This window comes from Leucoraja erinacea, chromosome 15 (genome assembly GCF_028641065.1).
Source record: "Leucoraja erinacea ecotype New England chromosome 15, Leri_hhj_1, whole genome shotgun sequence".
NCBI classification, from domain to species: domain Eukaryota; kingdom Metazoa; phylum Chordata; class Chondrichthyes; order Rajiformes; family Rajidae; genus Leucoraja; species Leucoraja erinaceus.
Genome location: NC_073391.1, coordinates 27,402,727 through 27,419,361, shown reverse-complemented (window position 1 = coordinate 27,419,361; position 16,635 = coordinate 27,402,727). Strand labels below are relative to the sequence as shown.

Here is a 16,635-nt window from a genome sequence, read left to right as displayed (position 1 = left end):
ATGCACTCTCCCACTCCTTCCACCACTCCCATCCTCCCTCCTAGAATCACTCCCCTCTTCACCATTTCACCACACTCTCTGCTTCCCACACTCTCTCCCATAGCCTCTCCCTGTCTATGCTGAAATTGAGCCTTCAGGCACGTCTGGCATGATCCCACAGGAGCATCGTGCTTTGGAATCTTGTGAAACTATGTGAGTGTGTTTTTAAAGGCAGTTATTTTAAAATTACAAGCCAGAGCCAGTCCAGCCCATGAATAGAAGGACCTGTTCAACCACATAGGTTCCCATAATCACTGTTTATTTTATCAATCTTGTTGCCAACTTGGCTGCTCCTTCAACAGAAATTCTTGTTACAACCAGAATTGTGTGGCATTAACCCTTTGATATCTTTGATAACTGGAGAAGCAATTAGATCAATTCTGCAGTTCTGGTTGTCCAGCTGGAGGAAGGACGTCATTATAAGTTATGTGTACGTGTGTGTTTGTGTGTGTGGGTGTGTATATACACATGTGCATGTGTGTGCATCTGGATATATATCATATAAGAGAAAAGTTTTTTTTGTTTATAGTGTTTACAGAGTACTTTGTTTACATATCTGTTGTGCTGCTGCAAGCAGAAATCTTTACATTGTTCCATTTCTGGACATATGACAATAAAACATTGATAAAACATTCACTTGCAGGCTTGTTAAAGGGAGATGTTGGATAGGCTGGGCTTTTTCTTCTTCGGAGGCTGAAGGGTGGCCTTACCTGAGGTATACAATATAATGTGGGGCATAGATAAAGTGAAGGCTCACAGGACTTTTCTGCGTGCAGAGGATTCTAAAACTAGAGAGCGCATGCTTCAGGTAAGAGGGGAGATATTTAAAAGGGACCTCAGAGGACAGTCCGTAATTGGAATGAGCTGACAGAGGAAGCTGTAGAACCTCAATACAGTTATGACTTTTAAAACACATTTGGAGATATTAAGAAAGGTTTGGAGACTGTGAGCTAAAGGCAAGCAAATATGAATGTGCCAATTTGGTTGGCATGGACAAGGTGGTTCAAAGGGCCTATTTCTGTGCTGTGCAGTTCTATAATATTACTCCACACTGCAGCTCTTGCAAATTGGGCTTAGCTTTGCTGAATGCATCACTGTTTAACTCCAGCAGTTATAATAACCACCATGTAATTCTCCCCCTTCGCTCTATAGAATAAGAGATTTATCTATTTATAGACAGATTACTTCCAAGATCTTGCAACCTGAGGGAACTCAGCAGTATAGTTAAGCTGGCTTCTCGATTTCAACACTGACTGTCCACCGCCACACTGACCTCATCGAGCTCTTGGTTTTTTCATGTTTCCTACAATGTTTCAACCGATGCTGCATTGAAATTGTCTGAAGAAGGGAACCGACCTGAAACAACACCTATCCCACACCCAACAATGGCCTATTGTGTGCCCCATATTTCCTTGATATCGTTGATTTTTGCATTTCCTAAGTACCGTCTACATCACACTGAGTTACTCCAGCACTTTGTGTCAACCTACAAACCTGCATGCCTTTGGGATGTGGGAGGAAACCCATGCGATCACAGGGAGAACGTGCAAACTCCGCATACCCAAACACCCGTGGTCAGGGTCGAACCCGGGTACCAAGCGTTAAGGCAGCAACTCTACCGGTTGCTTCTAAAATAAAATTTAGATAATCTGCTAAATGCTGCTTAGTTTTGTCCATTTTACCCATTTTTGGCACATTTAAAAAATTCTGGCAGAAAGTCTGGCTTGCATAATTTAGGCATTGAAATGAAACTTAACTTTACCAGTACACAGAGCACAACGCTGCAAAGTATCATTGCCAGCAGGGGGAGCTCCTGACCTCTTTTCAGTCTGTAAATGTAGCTATTTTATGAACTTTTAATAAGGCCCATTTACATTCAATCATACAATTTGCTCTCGCATGAGATTTCTTTCTCTAATAAAATAAATATGATTCACGATAAAGAAAGAATCTAGTTGTCAAATGGAGTTTTAAAGTACCAAATGGATTGTCTGCACTTTTGCAACAGCAGAAATTGGTATTTCTTGTGTTTGCATTTACAGCTTTAATGGATCAATATAATGTTTCATTACTTTCCCTATTAATCATCCATTATTATTTACCTCCATTTACCTCCATTATGACATTTAATCATTCTTGTTTTCCACTCAATTGTAAAGCTTTATTTTTCTAACCGACCCCCTCCCATCACCTCCCATGCCTTTCTGAAAACTGTTCATTATTAAGTGTTTATTCTTCTAGAATTAATATGAAACATTAACTCTCTTCTCGAGCTATCTGTTTTTATGAAACTACATAGAGATTTTGGCATAATTCGCTGCTAGCAGTTAATACTATGCATACAACTAACACAATAAATGAATCATTTTAGCATCTGAATTTCAAGCAGAATCATTCTCGTCGCTTGAATCATTATTAAATCTAAAATGCCATTGATAGCTGAGTTGAGCTTTAGGTATGAATGTTGTCCTTATCCTCTAGGTGGTATATCAATCATGTCTCTAAGATAGACACAAAAAGCTGGAGTAACTCAGCGGGTCAGACAGCATCTCTGGAGAAAAGGAATAGGTGACCTTTCAGGTCGAGATCCTTGTTCAGGCCCTTTTGAAGAAGGTCTCGACCCAAAACGCACGTTATTTTTCTCCAGAGATGTTGGCTGACCCGCTGAGTTACTCCAGCTTTTTGTGTCTATCTTTGGTTTAAACCAGCATCTGCTGTTCCTTTCTACACATATCAATCATGTTCCTGTCACTTGATGTCACCTCAAAATAGGAGCAAGAGGGATGGTACATTAAAAAAGCATAAATACAAATATTTCTTCAAATTCTTAACTCCTTGGCAATGATTCCCAGCATAGGGCAATGGAGCAAAAGCAAGATTGCAAAAAGTGGTACCAACAATGCACTTCAAAAATATAGGACAGACTTCTTTCAACATGCACTCCATCCTTACTCCTGATGTTGTAGTTGCTCTTCTTTTACATTATTTTTGAAAATAGCAATATTGAGTGAAATGGGTGTTACCAAAAAAGAAAATTTGTTTTAAGATATTTTGGGAATACAATATAGTGGGTGACAATTAATGGACAGTTGCTGGCATGAATAAGTGTCATTTCGGGTAGGGACTCCTTCTTCAGACTGATTGTAAGGGGGATGAAAAGCTGGAAGAGTGGAGGGGTAGGACAAAGCATGGCAGGTAGTAGGCTGATACAGGTGAGGAGGTTTATTCGATAGGCAGAAAAGACCAGAGATGAAAAGACAGAAGGTGTGAGACAAAAGGATTGAAGAATTGTGAAGAAAGGAACTGCAAATGCTGGTTTATACCAATGATAGACAAAAAGTGCTGGAGTAACTCAGCGGGTCGGGTAGAGATGCTAGACCAATTGAGTTACTCCAGTACTTTGTGTCTGTCTTGAAGAGTTGTGTGGGTTAGATAAGTACCTTTTTAAAATTGGTTTTATTTCTGAGCCATCACCTGGGACAAAAGTTGTTTGGACTCAGAAATGCTTCTTTCTCTGATTTTTGTTTGCTTTTTCCTTTCTGAGTTTCTTTTCATTTCGAGTCCCATGTAAAGCACCACACTGGCAATCTGTCAGCACCACTTTATTTACATGTGAACATAGACAGTCTGATAGTTTTCCTTCTAGGTGTAGTTTAGATCTGAATGGATAGTGGTGGGTGTTAGCCAGTTGCAAATAGGAATGAGCCATTATTTGCTCCCTGTCTGCAGCCTAACCCATTAACATCACCTGAGCAGCACCTGTCCTCTGCCTGGCTTGTCCCCAGGAAGGGAAAACTTCATCGTTAATTTGTCATAAAGTGCAACTACAGTTGATGGCTTCAGAAAACAATGAGGGTTTAGAATTTAGAAACACAGGAGCTGCTACGGCTGCTTATCTGTGTGGAGTTTGTACATTCTAGAAACATAGAAAATAGGAGGCCATTCGGCCCTTCGAGCCAGCACTGCCATTCATTGTGATCATAGATGATCGTCCCCTATCAATAACCTGTGCCTGCCTTCTTCCCATATCGCTTGACTCCACTAGCCCCTAGTGCTCTATCTAACTCTCTCTTAAATTCATCCAGTGACTTGGCCTCCACTGCCCTCTGTGGCAGGGAATTCTGCCCTTGACTGCGTGGGTTTTTTTTCCTGGATCTCCAGTTTCCTCCGAAACTCCCAAGACCTACAGGTTTGTAGGTTAATTGGCTTCAGTAAGAATTGTAAATTGTCTATAGTGTGTAGGATAGTGCTCATGTACAGGGATCATTGGTCGGCGCTGGCTTGGTGGGCCGAAGGGCCTATTTCTGCGCTGTATCTTTAAACCAAATTAAACCAATTCTGATGATTGACTTGGGGGAGAGGGTGGTGGGAGAAGATGCTTGCCTTCTGTAACCTGAGATGGTAGATGCGGAGGGTAGGAAGTGTTCTGGTTTGAAGAACGACAGCTACAGGAAACAGGTGCCAGGATAAATTAAGGGGATGGTGGGAACAATGGCTGGTGGCAAGAAAAGGGATGGATATTGGAAGGAGAGTAGGTTGGAAGGTAAGGAGGGAAAAGCACTCGAGTTTGAAAAGTTTGTGTGGGAGGGATGGGGTTGGTGGGAGAGGATAATATGCCTGTGAAATGGTGAGAGATTTTATTATAGAATCATAAAACAGTGGATTAGACCTTTTCTGTCTACCTTGCCCAGCCTGACCATGATGCATATCTTGGCTAATCCCATTTGTCTGTGTTAGTTCCATATCTCTCCACACATGTACCCATCCAACGCCTTTTAAATATTGTAATGGTGTCTGCTGTCACCACTTTCTCCATCAGCAGTGACACAGTGGCACAGCGGTGGAGTTGCTGCCGTACAGTGCCAGAGATCCAGATTCAATCCTGATCTCAGATGCTGTCAGTTGGTATGGAATTTGTATGTTCCTCCCATGATCTGTGTGGGTTTTTCCAGGTGCTCTGGTTTCCTCTCTGTGGAAGAAAAATTAATATCCTTCCTTATTTAATTTTGATTGGAATTGAACAAGGTAACGAAAGGGTGTTTTTGATGTGACAATTGGAAGCTCTCGCCTGACCAGGTGCAGAAGAAGTTTGTGGGAATCGGCAAAGTAAAGGGCCTGTCCCACTTGGGAGTCATTTGCGCAGGTGGCGCGCAAAGATTTTGTGAATCCCAAAATCCTGGGGCACCGCGCGCGACCGCGCGTCACCACACGCCATCCGCGCATTATGCACACCATGTCGTGCATCGTGACGCGTAAATGATATCATGTAAATGACGCCCAAGTGGGACAGGCCCTTAAGATTAGGCGTTTTACCTCTTGTCTGGGAATGTGTTGAAGTGTGGATGGTAAATGTAAACATGAAATAGTAGGGGAGATAACAAAGCTTGTTTTAATTTTCTGTGAGGAGTTATAGTAAATCACCCATGCCCCCTACCACAGTAGATGGGAGGCTTATGATTGGCTCGGAGAGGGGGTGGTGGCATGGGCCACCTGAAAGTTGAGACAGAATAATGTCAAAATGCCCTTGTATTGTGTTTGACTTGTATTAACCATCTGTTGTTGAATAAGATTAACTTAAGTGAAAAGTATGTTATGACGTGAAATAATTGGTACCCATGTAGTAGATTATATATTTTCGTATAGCTGTATCTAACGAAAACCAAAAGTTGTTTACTGCACAGTATAACGGTCGGCTAATTCTGCTGTGAAGTCAGAGAACTGGTGAGCAGTTTCACTGCAGCCATCTCTCCATAATATCATGCAATAAAATCTCAAAGCAAATCTGCAACGTCTCCGCTTTTCATTTTCCATTAATTTCCCTCTAAATTAATATCTTCCACAGAATTTGCCGTAGTCGGCAGGATTGCAATTGTAACGGGATTTGAACAAATACTAGGGGAAATAAAAGGGAATAATAAAATAGTCCCTACAGAAAGAGGGACAGGGGGGTTTCCCAGAAAGAAGGGAGAACCCCCAGGCCACCTAGCTTAATTGGCTGGTGACTCGCGCTTAGCAACGAGGCCTGTGGGGTGAGGCAAATAGTGGAGAAGATAATTAACTTACGCTGGACGTAGGATAAATTGAAGCAGGTGCTAGACAACGCTATCAAAATTGATAGGTGACTTCAAGATTTGCGAATGGAGCGGTGCGCGCAAACTGTGAATAGAATATTACAAGATATTGTCTGTGTAAACCTAACTTTTTTACAGACTTGAGAGAAGAATATGGGAGACAACAGTAGTCGATCGGAAAAATCTGATCCTACTGATGGAGGGAGGCCTGAGGAAAAGAAATAGGTGGTCCAGGAGGGAAAGATGCAGATAAGAAAGAATATTGCTAAGGTGATAAAAAAGACTAAAATACTTTTAGGTAGGAGATCCCATTGTTCCACTGGGATCGGCAGCAGATGTGGTAATAAAAAAGAACGGAGATGATGACCAATGTCCTGTAAATCTTTATGGTAATCTAGCTGATCACTTAAATGGAGATTGGCTGGATGGGGGAAGGTATAAGCTAGCTCTGTCATACTTAACACTAAAAAATAAATGATTTGGCGAGATGGGAGCACAATTAATATTTGCAATGGTAGTGTTATTAGTGATGGTTGGAGTGCTGTGTATAACTTTAAAATTGATGGAGATAATAAGGAAATAGCAGGGATGGAGAAAAGACACCAGCCCCCAGAGCAGGAGAAAGGTATTAAGCAGAAAGAGGGAAACAAGGGACTTGTGCCTATAATACCAAAGCAAGTGGCAGCAATATGATGATCAACAGGCTCAGGGAAATGAGTCCCTCACTCACTGGTTAGCCCACAGAGGAAAGGAGGCTATAATGAGGGGAGTGAGAAAACATAGTGACATTGGGAAGGTGGTGCGATGCTTGCAACACAAAGACGAGACGATCCCTGATTTTATAGCCCGATTTAAGAGTAAGTGGGAGGAACATGTCAGAGTGGCCGTAGCTGAAAATTGGCCTCTAGCTGGTCAAACTTTAGTAAATTGTTTGCTGCCCCGACAGGCTCAAGCATTTAAATTGGTTAATCTAGAATGGCAAAATAAGTCATGGGAAAATGTGATAACAGCTCTTGTGAACATGGAAAGGGAGGGTGTCAGGCCCCTTACAGATATTTTTATAATCTCTAGAACAGGACCTCTCCCATTACTGGGAAGACATGCTCAGTGAGAACTGGTGAGCAGTTTTACTGCAGCCATCTCTACATGATGTTATGCAATAAAATCTCGAAGCAAATCTGTAAAGTTTCTGCTTTTCATTTTCCATTAATTTCCCTCTAAATTAATTTCTTCTACACCCCCACAATCCAAAGACGCACTGGTTTGTAGGTTAATTGGTTTTGGTAAAACTGTAAATTGTCCCTAGTGTGTAGGATAATGTTGGTGTAAAGCTGGTTGGTGTGCAATTTATGTATCTCTAAAGTAAAGCAAAGTCTAAAGCTTATTCCAGACTCATCACCCTCTGTGCTGCTTACTCAGTACAACACTGTCAAAATGTTGCTGACTGGCCTGCTCCAGTCTGCGGGAATACATGCTGAGGGACTCACTGAAGCCTGGTGCAGCCAACGCCAAGGCTCTGTGTGGGTGGACCACAGTTTAGGGTTCTTCCACTTTGGACTTTGGGGGACAGGCATAGTGGAGTTGCCCCTCAAACGAGGGAAGGGATATCACCTCAGGGGGCCACATGTGTGCCAAAGGTGATGGATATAATTATATTTCTGTGAACACTATGATACGACGATGATGAATGTAAGTATAGTGTCTGGGAAGGTCAGAAGATTTTTGACCAGTTCTTGTTTTGTATATATTTATTATTCTGAATAAAGCTTATTTCTTTATTTGTTTTTTTAATTGCTTTTTGGCACATTGAGTGCATGCTGACCTCCAGCGGTGCAATCCCATTCCCCTATCCACTTATTCTTGGGATGTGAGGGAATACCTGGGCACTCATCAGAAACCCACATGCTCAAGGGGAGAATATGTAAACCACCAAGAGAGCAGCCAAGGTCAGCACTGGACCCAGGACCCCGAGGATATGAAGCAGCACCATCAACTGCTTCACCACAGTGCATGTCAGATTAATGTCCATGGGAACAGTTTTGGGTGAGTTTTTCACCTTGGAGATACTTTTGGAAGAATGATCGACTGAAAATCCAAATGCTACTTTGCTGATTTTTAATCACAATATGAAATTGTGAGGAACAAAAATGCTTAAAGTTAGTTAGAATACATCATTTCTTAATGTTAAAATAGAGCATTTTTGTAACTGGCCCCAGATACAGCACAGGTTTACAGTCAGGGAAGTCCTTGAGTTTTTTGCTTATCTGGATCTTTGCCAACCCTTTCCTTTAAAGCTGTTGATCACCTTTTGCCAGGTTAGCATATATGAGAGGGAATTACACAGGGTGGCACAGTGGCTCAGCAGTAGATTTGCTGCCTTACAGTGCCGCAGACCAGGATTCAATCCTGACTACATATGCTGTCTGTAGAGAGTTTGCGCGTTTGCCCTGTGACCACGTGGGTTTTCTCCAGGTGCTCTGGTTTCCTCCCACACTCCAAAGATGTGCAGGTCAGTAGATTAATTGGCTTCTGTAAATTCTCCTTCATGTGTAGGGTAGAACCAGTGTATGGGGTGATCGATGGTTGGTGTGGACGTGGTGTGACGAAGGGCCTGTTTCCACACTATGTCTCTAAAACTAAACTAAAAAAACAAAACTGAGATGCTGTTTGGGTCAGTAAGGTTCAGTACCACTGCATACAATACATCTTTCAATAATTGCAAGCGCATAATATCAGAACTGATAAAGGAAGCATTGGATTCAGAAATACTTACTGAAAAGCAAGCTTCTCCTAAACCCAACACTTTTCTTGTTCTTTCTTCAGGCTATGCTCCACCTCACCTTTAACAAAATTCTTATGGGAGTGGATCCAATTTTTCAAAACTGATACGAAACTATTCAATCCATGGCATCCACATTACAGAACCAAGGTTACCCATAGACACAAAATGCTGGAGTAACTCAGCGGGACATGCAGCATCCATGGATAGAAGGAATGGGTGAAGTTTTGGGTCTTGACCCTTCAGATTGAGGGTAGAGGGAGACACAGAGATAAGGGTAAGGCGTGAAAACGAGACATCAAAAGGGATAGAGGTCAAGGAAATTGTAGAATAGATCATTGTTAGCTAGGAAAAGTTGACAACAAAGCAAACGGAGATAAAATGTGATGGGGGGACATTCAGACTGGTCGGAGAACGGGCATAGGGGAAGGTGGAGAGTGAGGGAAGGCAAGGGTTACTTGAAGTTAGAGAAGTCAATATTCTTATTGCTTGGGGTTTAAGATAGACACAAAATGCTGGAGTAACTCAGCAGGACAGGCAGCATCTCTGGAGAGAAGGAATGGGTGGCGTTTCGAGTCGAGACCCGGGATGTAAGCTGCCCAAGCGAACCTCCATAGCTGAGGTTTTCTGTAACAACAGAAGGGCAGACACGAGAAATCTCCCAAAGCGCGACCCCGACGCTGTGGCGGGCGGGCGGGCGGGGGCGCGCTCGGTGCGCGATGAGCTAATGGGGATCGGTGACGCCATGGCGGCGGTGCGGAGGGCTGGGGAGGTGCAGCGTCTGAGTGTCGCCGCGTCGCCCCTCAGCGCAGCGCAGTGCGAGAGGCGGCACAGGGCCGGGCGCTGGCTGGTTGGGTCTGTGTCTCACTTTCACTCACTCACACGGACACTGCCTCCGCCAGGGCCTCGTTGTTACAATACAAATATATCATCAATACACAGACTCCTGTTTACGGGCGGCCGTCGAAGCCGAGACTTTAGCGTTGGGTAGAGCGGAGCGGACCAGACCGGGCCGGAATAGACCGGAGCGAGAGGGAGCTGGGCGGCGGCGGCGGCGGCGGCGGCGGGGAGGCTGATAGGGGGCCGTTGTTGTCCTACGGCTGCCCGGGCTGTCAACGGGGCCTGGACCTCGGGGAAGAAGAGCAAGAGGGACGAGGGAGCAGCCGGCGAGTGGGGGAGCGAGAGACAGAGAGAGAGAAAAGCTCGCCACTCGCTTGGAGCAGGTAAAGGCAGCGAATGCACCCACTGCGGGATGGCCGGTCGGTCGGTCGGGGCGGGATGGCCAGCTGGCTGCGATGGGCGTTGTTTGGTGTGAGGGCGACTCTGTTGTGGGAACCGTAAAAAAGCGGAAATGCACATTGTTGTAATATATATTTATTTTGGGGGAAAAAAATACGATGGGTTTCCCTTTTCGCGTCAAGTCTGCGCAGATTCTGCAGGCACTGAGGTAACTCGTTTGGCAGGGCATTTTGTAATGTGTTTATTCAGCAGCAAAAGGGAAAAAGGGGGCGGGGGAGAAATACAAGAACTAAAGTCTCCTCCCTACTCCCTAGCCGTGAACGACGAAAGAAGTGAGACTATTTTTGAAGACGTATTTTTAAGAGTTTTGAAACTGTATTTGTAAACAAGAAGGCTCTTAAATGTTAGCGTGTAAGCATTGTTTAAACGTGAAGCATTTTGGTTTGGGAGGAGGAGGGGTTAGGGTTTTTCGAATGAGGATAATTTTTTAATCAGATATACTAGAGAGAAAACATGATTTATTTTGTAAATCTGAAGGTCTGGAAGGCATTGTAAATTGCGCTACACTTTTCACTAGACCATTTAATATACGTGACTAATAATACCAATGCAGACTTGGGTGGACAGAAATGTTGAAATATGTTTGTTTCTATACTATTGTCGAGATCTAGCAGGCAGAACTACATATATAAATAATTATGGAACTAAATCTATTAAATAATCGGACTTATTTGGAGCATGTATTAAGGCTGGTTAAAATGCAACGTGTAACACTAAGATAATTGTGTTTTGAGATATATATTTCAAATGAACAACCCATATGCCTGACCCGCTGAGTTGCTTCAGCATTTTATGTCTACATGTTATAGTCATCCCCCCCCCCCCCATATTCTGTGCATTATTGTAATAGTGAACTGCTGCTGTCTTTTAAAAATAGTTTTAGAATCTGCGAAAGCAAAGTAATACACGTGCTCAATGTGTGAAATAGTAGTAAATGCGGGATATACTTGGGTAAGGTAGCCTGCATCTATGGAGGGCGAAACAGTGCTAACAGTTCTTGTTTAAGCAGGAACTGCAGATGCTGGAAAATCGAAAGTAACAGTTCTTGTGTCTGATCTCTTTGCAAGAGGCATTAACTATTCCTTTATGCAGAGATGTAGTCTGACATAGTGAGGTTTTTTTTTTCAGTGTTGTAGTTCTGGAAGGACTGCTTGTGGGAATCCAGGTGGTCCTACCTACCTTTGCATGATCATGGTGAATTCAAGGACAGAATGACTTGCAAAGTTCAGGGTTTGTAAAGTGCCAGAATTCGTTTTATGTTTAATAAATTGCCAAGCACTTTTATTTTTTAAAAACATACAGAAATTTAAAATAAGAATGCTATAATTTATTAATTATATCAGATATTTGGAAGATAATTGTAAAACATTTAATTTTATATGGTAAGCTGGAAGAGGAGAACATTTCATTTTAATTGCGTGTTCAGTGAAGTTGCGTGTGCCCTTCATTTGATTTGTACAAAATATTTTGGGCAATGTACATAACACTGGACTTTTGTCATCATAGTATTACTGGTTGAAAATTAGTTGGTTGGAAATAATAATCCAATGCAATATCATTCACTCTACCCATCCATGACTGCAGCAGATGTACAATGACGACCACTTATGCATTTCCCTACATATAACCATATAACAATTACAGCACGGAAACAGGCCATCTCGGCCCTACAAGTCCATGTCGAACAATTATTTTCCCTTAGTCCCACCTGCCATAAATACATAAAGTATTTTCCATGGGCAAACAATAGTTGTCATCTATAGCCTTATCCTGGATGATTGGAGGTACACAAAAATGCTGGAGTAACTCAGCGGGTGCAGCAGCATCTATGGAGCGAAGGAAATAGGTAACGTTTCGGGCCAAAACCCTTCTTCAGACGGATGATTGGATTGACTTTGCATCTTTGAAACTAGTTTAGTCTGCAGGTTGCCAAATTATGTCATTAGTATTCAATTTCACTATGCCTCCCAACAAGCTCTCAAGTATATATTGCTCTTGCACATTCAAGTGACCTCCATGCATCTCACAGTCCTTTCCCTGCTTGATCTCATTTTTCTTCCTGCTATATACTAATATACTTTCATTTCTTACCCAATACAGTTTCAATCTCTCTCAATTTGCCTTGTTTTCTTTCATTGCTACAGTTATTTCTGAACTACCTTTCTTTAAACTCTTGTATTTGTAATGAGATACATTCTTCTATTTTGACAAGTTACATAGTCTTTATGCTTCCATGGTCTCTATGACACTTTTCACTTCCTTGTATCCTTTATCACTTGATTCTGGCAGACCTCCTTTGTCTGAGGTGGTCTGCCAGACCTTCAGTCTGAAGAAGGGCTCCGACCCGCAACGTCACTGATCCTTTTTCTCCAGAGATGCTGCCTGACCCGCTGAGTTACTCCAGCAATTTGTGTCTGTCGTTAGACCTCTCGAACTTAATTTGTGTAAATAATTATGATTGCATTTTTTAAATGTGCCACCTACTTTGTCTTTCACCTATTTGCCATATTATTTCTGCAACTGCTGGTCTCTTCCATTCATTGCCTTGCCTTCAAAACATACAATGAGATTTTTACTTTTCAGGCCTGTTAATTCCCTAGGAATTTACCCCATTTTCTCTCATTAAATGTGGTGAAGCTTTGAGCATATCCGATGCACAGCAGATTTAACCATCTGTCATCAGATCTGTCTGTTATCCATCAAGCCCTGCACTCTTGCCAAAACTCTACTTGACCATGGTCTTTCTCAAGGTATCTCAGTTATTGCCAGCACTCCTTTGCCAGCAATATCTCAAATTGCTCTTTTCACTGTACTCAACTCGTGTTTGGTTAATTAGATTTGATCCAGCTTCTGTACCCAACTGACCCTGTCCAAAGTCCTAAACAGTAACAACCGGAGCTGGGACTGTAGCAGGTCAACCATGCGTTTTCGGAGGAGAAAAACAAGGAAACTGGTGAAGGTAGAGCGATAGATGTTGTCCGTGTGGACTTTAAGCTTTTGACAATGCTCTACTTATGCACATTGGTTGAGAAGGTAAAGGCACAGGGATCTGAGATGTATTGAACTGGATCCAAAATTGATAGGTGGCAGGGGGTAATGATGGATGAGTGTTTTTTCCTGACTGGATATTTGTTAAAAGTGGAAAACGGATTGGAGCTAGGAGATAGAGGGAGTATGACGACTAAGTTTGCAAATGATGCAAAAATTAGATAAAGAAAGTTGTTTAAAGATACAGTAGGACATTGATTAGTAGAAAGATTGGTTGGAGTAATGGCAGATGGAATTTAATCCAGACAAGTGTGAGATAATGAACGTTGGGAGGTCAAATTTTGTTACGGCATAAAGAGTAATTGGCATGGACCTTGGGAGCATTGATGTGCAGAAAAAGTTTGGGGTGCATGTTCATATTTTCCCTGAAAGTGATGATCAGTTGATGAGGATATGAGAAAGGCATTTGGTATACATCCTTTCCTAGACCCAGGCATTGAGTAAAAGCATTGGAACATGTTGCAGTTGTACAAAACGTTGGTTAGAGTGTATTGTGTACAGTTTTGTTTTCCACACGAGCGGAAGGAAATGGTAGCAATGAGAGCAGAAAGGATTCACCAGACCATTGCCTGGAATGAAACACTTGAGTTAGAAGGAGTGGTAGGATTGGAGGGAATATTCTCACTGGAATGTAGAAAGCAGAGGGGTGATCACGAGGATTACAAAATTAAGGGGGTTAGATAGTCCTTAATCTATTTTCCAAGAGAAGTATGGAACCTGAGAGCCCAGATTTGATGTGAGAGGGGAGAAATTTAAAGGAGCCCCGTGGTTAAAATTTTCACTGGGTAGTGAATATTTGGAACAAGCTGTGAAATGAGATGGTGAAGGCAGATGCAATGACAATGTGTAAAAGGCATTTGGACAAGCACTTGGATTGGAAGGAAGTCGAGGGATACAAGCTTAACATGGGCAAATGTAAATGAGCATCACCAATATTCCAGGGTATCTGAAACCTCTCTTCCCTTTGGGACTTGTATGTGTATGCTGTTCATTTTCATTTTGCTGTGGTCTTGCAGTATCTGAATGTTTGTTTTCTGTTTAGCCAAGGTTAGACTGTAGTTTATTTTCCAACATATTAAATGCTGGCGCTGGTTGTTATTTTTGTACTCACCTACACATTCTCTACCCAACACCCTGCTGCTAAAATTGCAAACCTGGCATTGTTGCCTTGAGATCTGATTGACTTTGAATGCTCTGTTGATGAATTTCTCATCCTCTGTGATTTTTAAGCCTGCCTCCTGTTATCCCATACAAACCAGCTTATCACCCATTGCATCTTTTCTTGCTGATCTTGGTAGGCAGATAGTTCAACAAACTCTTTGAATCTGTTTAACTTGTCTCGTGTATTGTCCCCTACCTGATCCTGAAATGTCCTTGAATCATTGTATTTTTCTGACTATTGATGGTAATTCCATCAGGCAACATAATGTAATACTTTGGAATTCCTTTCTTTAAACCAAGCACCTCTGCATTCCTTTCCTTTAAGACACTGCTTAAAAGTTGGCACATTAACTAAACATTTGGGTATCTCTCCAATAGCTGCTTGCCTGATCATTCCCCTGAAATATTGGTTGTTTACTTGTGTAAAAGGTTCCAAATGTATGTGAAGTCTTGTATTCAAATAACTCTGTGAAACTCTTTTTCTCGTGGTTGATGCTTTGAAACTCAATACTTGTTTGGTAGCCAAAATGATGTGCATGGACATCAAACACCCTATTCAGAATATCACCGCTGTTATTCATGTTTGCAGCTAATGACAGATTTTTTCACTAGTTCCCACATTAGGATGGAGGGGGAGAGAGACACCTAGAAATCCGACTTTTGGGAAATTGGTCAATTTGCGTTAAAGAAGAAATGTTTCATGTCTATAGCAGTATGCTAAATAGTTTACATTGAACCTCTATGTGCTATGCCACTAATGTTTTATTGAATGAATAAGTTTATTGGCCAATTATTCACATACAAGGAATTTACCTTTGTGCTCCGCCTGCAAGTGACAACATGACATACAGTGACAGGGCATTTTTGTAATTGTAAATTTGTAATTTACAGGGCATATTTGTAAAATAATTGTGGGTAAATATGATTTGGTAATAATGATTGGGATACCCTTCATCAGTCTAATCAAGAGTTTTTACTTAAAATGTCCTTTTTCCTCCTGACCTGGCAAATTGCTTCTTGCACATGGAGAAAACAAATATTTATTGATGTGATGGTGTGTCAGTGAAGCAGGTTGCGTTGTCCTAGATGATATTCAGCTTCCTGAGATTTTTAGGAGCTGCACTCATCCAAGCAAAGGGAGAATATTCCATCTTGGATCTGACTTGAGCCTTGTAGATGGTGGATAGTCCTGGTGATAATTCTCATGTTGTAGGACAACTGCCTCTGACCTGCTTATTTAGCCATGACATTTGCGTGTCTGGTTCTAGCCAGTGGTCACTCCAAGTGTGCTGATAGAATGGGTCATTGAATGTCGAGAGTGGCTGGTTAGATATCATCTTGTTGGGGATGTCATTGACAAGCATTTTTAGAAGATGGAAGAATACAGCACAGGAATGGGAATCTCTTCTGACTGCACATGATTCATATCCCTCCATACCTTGCATATTCATGTACTCATCTCATAGCTTAAATGCCACTAACACATCTGCTTCCATCACTATCCCTGGCAGCATGTTCCAGGCACGCACCATGCCCGTTATTGTCAATTGTCCACTATAACTGAGTAAGGAATTTGCTCCAATCATCTAGCAGTCACTCTGCGAAATTACTTGTTTTCAAATACAAAGTTCTTTTTAACAGCTAAAAATATATTTTTGTTACTGATAAAGATGCTAAACATTGTTTAATTGCATCATTGCACAAGTGTTGATCAAAGTAATGGCTTGTCAATTAAATGCCTCTCCATAGTGTTACCAGAGGATATGTTATTAAAGAGACTGTGGTGTCTGATTACTGTGAGTACGCTGTCCGCTATAACCAAAATCTGTTATAAAGAGGTCCGTAATAATAAAGATAGATTGTATAAAACTGCAGCATTACATCCTGCAGCTTGTATGCAATGCCCTGAGTAATGAAGGCAAGCATATCATATGCCTTCTTTACCACTCTATCTACTGGTGTTGCTACTTTTGGTAAGTAATGACTTAGACACCCCAACCATGGACTGTTTACCCTCCTACCATCCGGGAGGTGCTACAGGTCTCTCCGTTGCCGAACCAGCAGGTCGAGGAACAGCTTCTTTCCGGCGGCTGTCACTCTACTCAACAACGTACCTCGGTGACTGCCAATCACCACCCCTCCCCCCGGACACTTATTATTATTTATTCAAATCGTTTGCTATGTCGCTCTTCCAGGGAGATGCTAAATGCATTTCGTTGTCTCTGTACTGTACACTGA

General features: G+C 42.0%; 1 protein-coding gene across 1 annotated transcript in view; it reads left to right on the top strand.

The window, feature by feature from the left end:
* Window positions 1–9,660: 9,660 nt before the first annotated feature.
* The window catches only part of shoc2 (SHOC2 leucine rich repeat scaffold protein), a 76,337-nt gene continuing 69,362 nt past the window's right edge, over window positions 9,661–16,635 (top strand). The window contains exon 1 of the mRNA XM_055646957.1: window positions 9,661–10,112. The gene's annotated coding sequence lies outside the window, so the exon portion shown is untranslated. The remainder of the gene's footprint in view (window positions 10,113–16,635) is intronic.